We start from the raw sequence: 8,217 nt of genomic DNA, 5'->3' as shown, positions 1-8,217 counted from the left end.
CCTTGGCCTATAGCCTCTGAGAGTTTATCAGTGCCGTGGGAGATATTTACCGTGATGTACGTGTGCCTGTACAATGAATGAACAGCTTGCAAATACATATTAATCTACTTGATGACCTAGATCAAGAACAAGAAAAATAATACTAATAAGTCACTTGCTTTTGCATTATGGTACATTTCTGCCTCTCACTGACAGTTGGTAGTTGTAAGTCATTTCAGTTTCTTTTTATTTTGTGTCCTAAGTGTTACAATCAATTACCCCCCAAACCCCGCAACACATTTGATTCTTTCATGGGCCAGATTGAGCAATTATAGAATGAAGTATTAGCACTCAAAGCATTTACCTATTCCTCTGTGGACTAAATCTGCTAGCTAACATTTTTTTTAGTTACATTTGAATATGAAAAAGCGAGCAATTTTCAGGTGATATATGAACATATGACTGCTTTATACTGAATCAGGCTACTGAGTCCATTTAGCCCATTATAGTCTATTCTGAGTAGCCAGGGGTCTCCAAGCCCTCTCACAGAGGTCTATCCCAGCCTTGTTGGCAGACATTCATTTGAACAAAGATTCCAGAGATTGACTCTAAGACCTTTTGGATGCCTAGCATGTGTTCTAACAAGGGACACGGGTGGCGCTGTGGTCTAAACCACTGAGCCTCTTGGGCTTGCCGATCAGAAGGTTGGCTGTTCAAATCCCCGTGATGGAGTGAGCTCCTGTTGCTCTGTCCCAGCTTCTGCCAACCTAACAGTTCGAAAGCACGCCAGGGCGAGTAGATAAATAGGTACCACTGCGGCAGGAAGGTAAACGGCGTTTCCGTGTGCTCTGGTTTCCGTCAGTGTTCCGTTGCACCAGAAGCTGTTTAGTCATGCTGGCCACAAGACCCAGAAAGCTGTCTGAGGACAAACATTAGCTCCCTCATCCTAAAAGCAAGATGAGTGCTGCATCCCCATAGTCACCTTTGACTGGACTTAACCTTCCAGGGGTCCTTTACCTTTTATGTGCTCTAACACTATCCTTTGACCAGTCCCTTAAGTATGCATATGCAACATTTCACTTGACTAGCAAATTGTTAATATCAATGTCAGGGAAAGCCACACACACAAGTTGTTTGATATATGGCGCATTCCCCAAAGTTTAAGTGAATGGTGCAACCTCTGCTCACAGGACCACTCGCATGAGCACCAGGGCCAAATTTTATTATTCTGTTGCAAGATGTTTCCCACAACAATTGAACCTAAGAATAGCTTGCTGGATCAGCCCAATAGTCCACCTAGCATCCTGTTCTCACTGTCGCCAACCAGATGCCTACAATATGAGAAGCACCAAAGCAGACCTGAACGCAGCAGCACTCTCCTCACTTGCAATTCCCTGACAGTGGAGGGATAGCATACCCATCTTGGCTAGTAGTCTTATCCTCCATGAATAGGTCCAATCCTCTTTTGAATCCACCCAAGTTGGCAGCCCTCACTGCCTCTTGTTGGAGTGAATTCCATAGATCAGCTACTCACTATGTGAAGGAATACTTTCTTTTGTCTGCCTTGAAAGCTTCACTGCATGTTCTCAAGTTCTAATATTATGGGAAAGAGAGAAAAGCTTTTCCCATCCAGACCCTCTTAGTGTTAAGATCATTGGGAGGGGGCCTCTTCAAAGTTCCATCAACGGATATCCCTTTGAAGAGGGTCATCTGTATGCTAGCTCCTAGATTGTGGAATTACCTCCCCACAAAAGTGTTTCTGGTACTTTCCATCAAATGCCGAGGACACAATTCATTTGACACATGAGATGTAAGTTTTAAGCACCGACCCTATTCCTGTGAATGTGATTTGCTTTTGTTTTGTTTTTAACACTGAAATTTGAAATATTTTAACTTGCTCAGAGACCTTAGGGTAAAGGGTGGGTAAGAAATCAAACAAATCCATAACTAGGTAATGGTTTCTCCACACCGGGCAATAATCTTATACATCTCCACGCCATGGCAAAAAAACTCTAGTGAGGTAAAAGCAGGTATGGGGTTGTCTTCAACTCACCTTTGCTCAGAGGATCTAAATTAGTTATTTGTTCTACTGACAGGACTGTGATTAGAATCCCATCCATTGTTTCAGAACTGCTCTGAAGTTGGGGATTGCGGGGGATATCTTGGTGACATCATGGGGGTCTAGGCAAATGGCAATAATGAACAGCACTTTGGGACACAAGGAGACAAAAAGAGCCCTGCTGTTGGGTTAAGCCAAAGGGCAATCGAGTCCAGCACTCTGTTCTCATGGTGGCCAACCAGATGTTTATAGGAAGCCCACAAGGAAGACCTGAGCACACCTGCACTCTCCTTGTTTGTGATTCCCAATATTGAAAGGCATACTGATTCCAACAGTGAAGAGGGAACATAGTCATCATGGCTGGTAACCATTGATAGCCTTACCCTCCCCTTTCCCCCCAGGGCTTATTTCTGAAGAGTAAATTTGAAGTGAACCAAATGAGGGCACTTTGATTGCTCTACAAACGTTACGTCCATCTTCTTCAGCCTTGTATATGTGCTGTGAAACTGGCGCATCCGCTATGACAAAGCTATTGCTAAGAAGTCATGAATGATAAGCCGGTACTATATTCATCTTTCTCACTTCTCTTCACTTCACATTTGTGTAGCTTTCTGTTATTTCAGGGCGATGCAGGAAGGAATATTCCGGCTAGCTCTTACCATCTGCTTCAGATGATGTTACTGGCAGCTTGTTTTCCTGCTGCAGCAAAGTCAGAATTCAGATTTATTTTTTTTCTCACTTGATAGTGACAAATGTCCTTGTAGATTTTATGTGCCACCCTGAAAATATATTCTAGTATTCAGATTATCAAGCAGGAAGACTGATAACAGCTGTATGCAAACAAAGATAAAACAATAGCATGCATTTTAGGATGGAAAGGATTACTCATGTTCACAAAAGCACTGGGACTCCTGCCAGGCCAAATTTTGCCCGTTGGGTAGAGGTTCCCTACCCCTGTTTTAAATGTGGCAGAGATAAGGAGAAAACTGCAGATCTTACTCCCCTCCCCACATTGTTTTTGATAGAAGTAGCGCTCTGAACCCCTGATGAAGCCAGACAGTACAAGAAAGAAAGAAAGAGAAAGAGTTTGGATTTGATATCCCGCCTTTCACTCCCCTTCAGGAATCTCAAAGCGGCTAACATTCTCCTTTCCCTTCCTCCCCCACAACAAACACTCTGTGAGGTGAGTGGGGCTGAGAGACTTCAGAGAAGTGTGACTGGCCCAAGGTCACCCAGCAGCTGCATGTGGAGGAGCGGAGACGCGAACCCAGTTCCCCAGATTACGAGTCCACCACTCTTAACCACTACACCAGACTGGCTCTCTACCACACAAGACTTCAGCTATTGTTTTCGTTTGTTAATACACTGTGAATTTTTGTGTTTTGTGTTTTTCATATTGTAAACCATGCTGTGAGCCTTCAGTAATATAAAGTGTAAGGTAGGTGTATATTATCATTATTTATTATTATTGCAATTTCATGTGCAAATTGCTTCCTATGAAGTATCACAACAAACTATAATAAATATATATATAAAACTATTAAAACATCTACAGTCGTACCTTAGTTGAGGAACGCCTTACGACTCGAACATTTTGGCTTCCGAATGCCGCAAACCCGGAAGTGAGTGTTCCAGTTTGTGAATGTTCTTTGGAACCGGAACGTCCGACGTGGCTTCTGCAGCTTCTGCTTGAGTGCAGGAAGCTCCTGCAGCCAATCGCAAGCCATGCCTTGGTTTTCGAACGTTTTCAGAAATCGAATGGACTTCCGGAACGGATTCTGTTCGAGAACCAAGGTAAGACTGTACTTACATAAAAAACAATTTCAGGTCCAATACAGATACTATTGGGATATATTTTTTAAGGCTTTATGGAAGAGATAACAGATAACGACGCCTGTCTGGTATGTAATGGGAGGGCCACCAAACTGTAGGCCTGATTCTGACATCATGTAGAATGGATTTCCTGATAAGATGGCTTCCTCAAGATACCCTTTCCATCCACAAGCAAGACATCAGCATGATAGCAATCTCCTACGCATTACTAAGACCATACTGAGGTGTTTCTGGAGTCAAAATAACCAACCTTTGCTACTCTGCAGCACAATTTTTTATTGTTTTGTTTTGGCAGTGCAGGGGAGAAGACAATCCATTTGCAACACCAACTCAGGAAGCAAACTCTACAGAAGGATTCGTAAAACCATTTTCTTGCTTATGGGAATGCTACACAAGAATACAGCACTGCTTTTTTAAAGCTGTGGTTCTGTATCCCCTTCCCTGGGAGTAAGCCCCACTGACCTCAGTAGGAGTTACTTCTGAGTAGACACGCAGTTGCCAATGCTTTGCTGGATTTTATGAATAGCGCCGACTGCTCTATTGTTCCCATCTGTCATGCTGATGGGCAGGGCAGCAACATAATCTGCATGTCAGTTCTGGATGGTTTGTAGAGATCAGAGACTGAAAAGATTTGACCCATTCCTGCCCACCCCATTCAGATAATAATAGGAATCATTTTTGTTATTTATACCCCAGCCATCTGGCTGGGTTGCCACTCAGATGCATCAAGTTCACACACAACATTTCTGCATAGATGCTAAAAATTCTAAGGAAAGTTTTCTGAAGCTTCCCTTTTAATACCTGTTCAAGACTAAATTACCAATCAGTAACAAATGGAAAATCAGAACTATTGCAAGATACCGAAAAGCATTAAGCAGGGTCTATTTGCTCCCTCTGGAAGACTTCCCTGTGTTGTGGCTACACCAGCAACAAAATATTAGTGTTGCTGGTGCAGTCCTTTTGGACTCTTGCACTCCATGACGCTATATAATTTTGTTTCTAATGTTACTTGTTTTGGATTGATCATAGTGAACACATCCAAGTAGGACATTACACAGTATGTGTCTGCTCGAGAAATGTAATCAACCATTCCAAATTCCAGAACTGGGTAACTGGGTGACTGGGAATTGGGTTCAAAGACCCTGCTGCCTTTCAACAGATGTTTGGCAGCTCTCTGTAGAAATTGACTCTAGGTTTATTTCTGTTCTTTTTCCATTTCAGAAGTCTCTTTTGGGCCAACTATGAATGGAAAGGCTAACTTGGAATTTGGATAAAATATTGTTCCAACTATATATTGTAACACACTAGTGGACTAATTCAAATAACCAAGGAATAGTGTTGCTAAGGGATGCATTAGGTAATGTTTGCCAGATATATAGGCTTTTCAGCGGTTAAAATTATGTATTCATGTGTTTTCCATGTATCTACTTGGCTTTTCCATTTAGTAATTTTTAAACAAAAAAAAATAGACTGCAATAACAATTGAGTGTAGGTCACAATTACGTAGCAGCTGCAAACTTCTGAAGTTTTCATATTCATATACCCAAGTGGTCATTCAGTATCAAGGATAAGTTGCCACTGTCTACACACACACAAAACATACATGAACACACATATAAGGACGAATTCAATACAAATTTAGAATATTATGCTTAGGTGAAATAATTTCAACAAAATTTTCAACAATTCTTAGGAGGTATTTGTGTGTCTCATATGGTTATAAACTGAAAACCAGGATGACAAGCAGCTGTGTGTAGATGATACTGCCATTCATGTCCAAAAGACATTTCTATTCCAGTAGACAAATCACTGGGTTTGGATCTGGGCTAAGCGTTCAGTAACTATGCACATCCAAAGATTTCTCCTGGATTTACAAGACCTTAGTTGTGGACTTACATGAGTAAAATTTGTCATAGTCTGTTGCCTGCATTTAAAAGAAAGATAATAGTTTGTTAAGATGGATGCTGGTGGTTGCACACTCAGAACATCATGAGCACCTCCTACATCATGTTATGCATGTGCAACACAGAAGTAAGCTTAACCTTTTCAGTGGGCCTTAATGCCCTATCAAATATATTTAGGAATGTACACCAAGTGTCCTATGGATGGATAAATACAATCCTATATGAAGTTGCTTAGGTCAGACATTCACAGCCACAGTTGTGCACAGAAAGATCAGCAGGCAACCTGCATAGAGTTACTCCAGATCTACACATTGACTTTTGTTGTATCACTGATCTAAGCTGGATCAATTCAGTTTTGAATCAAACCCTTCATCTTTAATAAATGTCACCCTGAGATGTTACTGAGAAAGACCTTTTCTCTTTTTATTTGAATCCCGTCTTATGAATGCTGCTGATGCTGAATGATACGCTGCTTCCCTTAGTGATTTTCATGTAACCAGAGTGCATGTCTTTATTGACCAATTATGGACCTCAATCCATGTGTATATATTCCTACCAGCTAACCACTTCTCCATACATACACTGATTAAGTGGAGCAGCTATCTATGAAAGCTTGTGCCAAATGAACCGGAGTTAGTGGCTCAGGTGCAGTGCAGAAACATTTGCTTTTTTTTGTCCTGCTACCCATTTTGATAGGTGAAATGTATTAATGAGAGTGTCACACACACACACACAAAACTGTGGAACACAGAGAAAGAAAGATCCAGCGCTGTTGCCCTTCACATATGCTGCTGACCTCCACAACAACATCTAGTTAGAAACTGGGCACAAGGATCTCTCATTTGCAGAGAAGGGCCAACCCCAGAGTCGGCCACGACTGGACCTAATGGTCAGGGGTCCCTTTACCTTACACACATAGAACATGTCCCCACTTTGGAACTTCTCCCTCCAGTATGTGGAAGGTAGCAGGGCATGGTGACAGGTATAGGGCAGAGAGGGCAGGGCCAAGGGACACAGCTCCCCTCTCCCCACATGCATGCACAGAGTTGTAATCGCAGGAGGGGAAATGCTCATAAAGGGCTATCTCTTTAAGGTTTTGCATGATAAGGGATGTTCTCTTTTCTGGCTGTATGAGGTTTGCCCCTTTTTTTACAGCCAGGAGTCATGGAGAATCGCAAGGCCTCACAATCTCTGGCTGTGAATGCTTCACACAGACACGTTCCCCCTCTTGGCTGTGGGAAGCTGTTTTTTGAACTCAGATTGACTCAGAAACGAACCAAAATATTTCCTAGATTTCAGAAGTAAATCTATCTTGTTTCCAACCTAATGTTGGGCGGCCAGTGGGAATATACATTCCTCTAAACAGAATGTATGTGTACTTTGTAGTTTGGAGAGAGAGAGAGAAAGATCTATGGTAGATAATAGCAAGGCAGTAATTCTACATTTCTATTCCATTCAGCAAAATTCAAAAATTACATTAAGAAAAATTCACTTATCCCTATTTATCTCTATAACATTTCTGTGATCTTGGCAAGCTTTCCTTAAACTATTCAGTTAGCCTCCCAAACTGCTTTAGAAAGAGAGGCAGACCTTACTAAGTCATCAAAGCTGAAAGCTCACAGAAAATTTGAGAGAAAATACTTAGATATGGATATGTACTCAGCAGCAGCTGGGATGGTATATTTTTATGCCACATTCTACAGCCTGGATGCTGTGGCAAACCCATTATATTCCTGTCACACTGACATCTCTCTCATTTTACATTCATGGAGCAATTATTTTATAATTTTTGACCCTTGTCACATCGCTGTCATAAAAATAGATCAATGCCATATAATTAAAAGTAATTTTAGAATAATATAATGATACCAAACCTGGAATAAAACACCTTAGTTTGGGAAACTATTAAAGTTGTCAGTTGAAAATTAGGCTTCCTTTGTGAGATACTGGGATCCCGTAATTTGCAAACCTGTGTCACACTCGGCCCTCTTCTGGAGGGTATTATTTTCACGTAAAAAATTGTTTCTGGTACAAGATCACCATCTGGATCATTATACAGGGCACTACTATTGGGCGTTCTGGACATTAGGGGAGAGATGACACGTGTCTTCTTCTACAAGATGCCTCTCCTCTATGTTGCATAACCCCAGTGTCTGCAGATTCATACAGGTCCACCCTATATGGTGGCCAGTGCTAAGGGGTAATGGCAACAGACCCCTGTCCTTTCCCCCTGAGCCCCTCAGAGCACTCTTCTCTGCTGAAGGACAGAACTGTACTCTTATGAGTTTGGGTGGGTGGGTGGGTAGAGCCCCCGATATGTGTTACGATTTAGTAAAAGTTAGAATGAATCCAGATTTGATTAAGCTTTACCAAACATGGAAACCCCCTGGATTTAGTTATGCTAGTAAGCCAAGCCAGCTCAGCAGAGCTAGCTTGATGTGT

The sequence above is a fragment of the Podarcis raffonei genome, chromosome 2, assembly GCF_027172205.1.
Source record: "Podarcis raffonei isolate rPodRaf1 chromosome 2, rPodRaf1.pri, whole genome shotgun sequence".
NCBI lineage: Eukaryota > Metazoa > Chordata > Lepidosauria > Squamata > Lacertidae > Podarcis > Podarcis raffonei.
The sequence above is the reverse complement of the archived record's forward strand: the minus strand, read 5'-3'. Positions refer to the sequence as shown.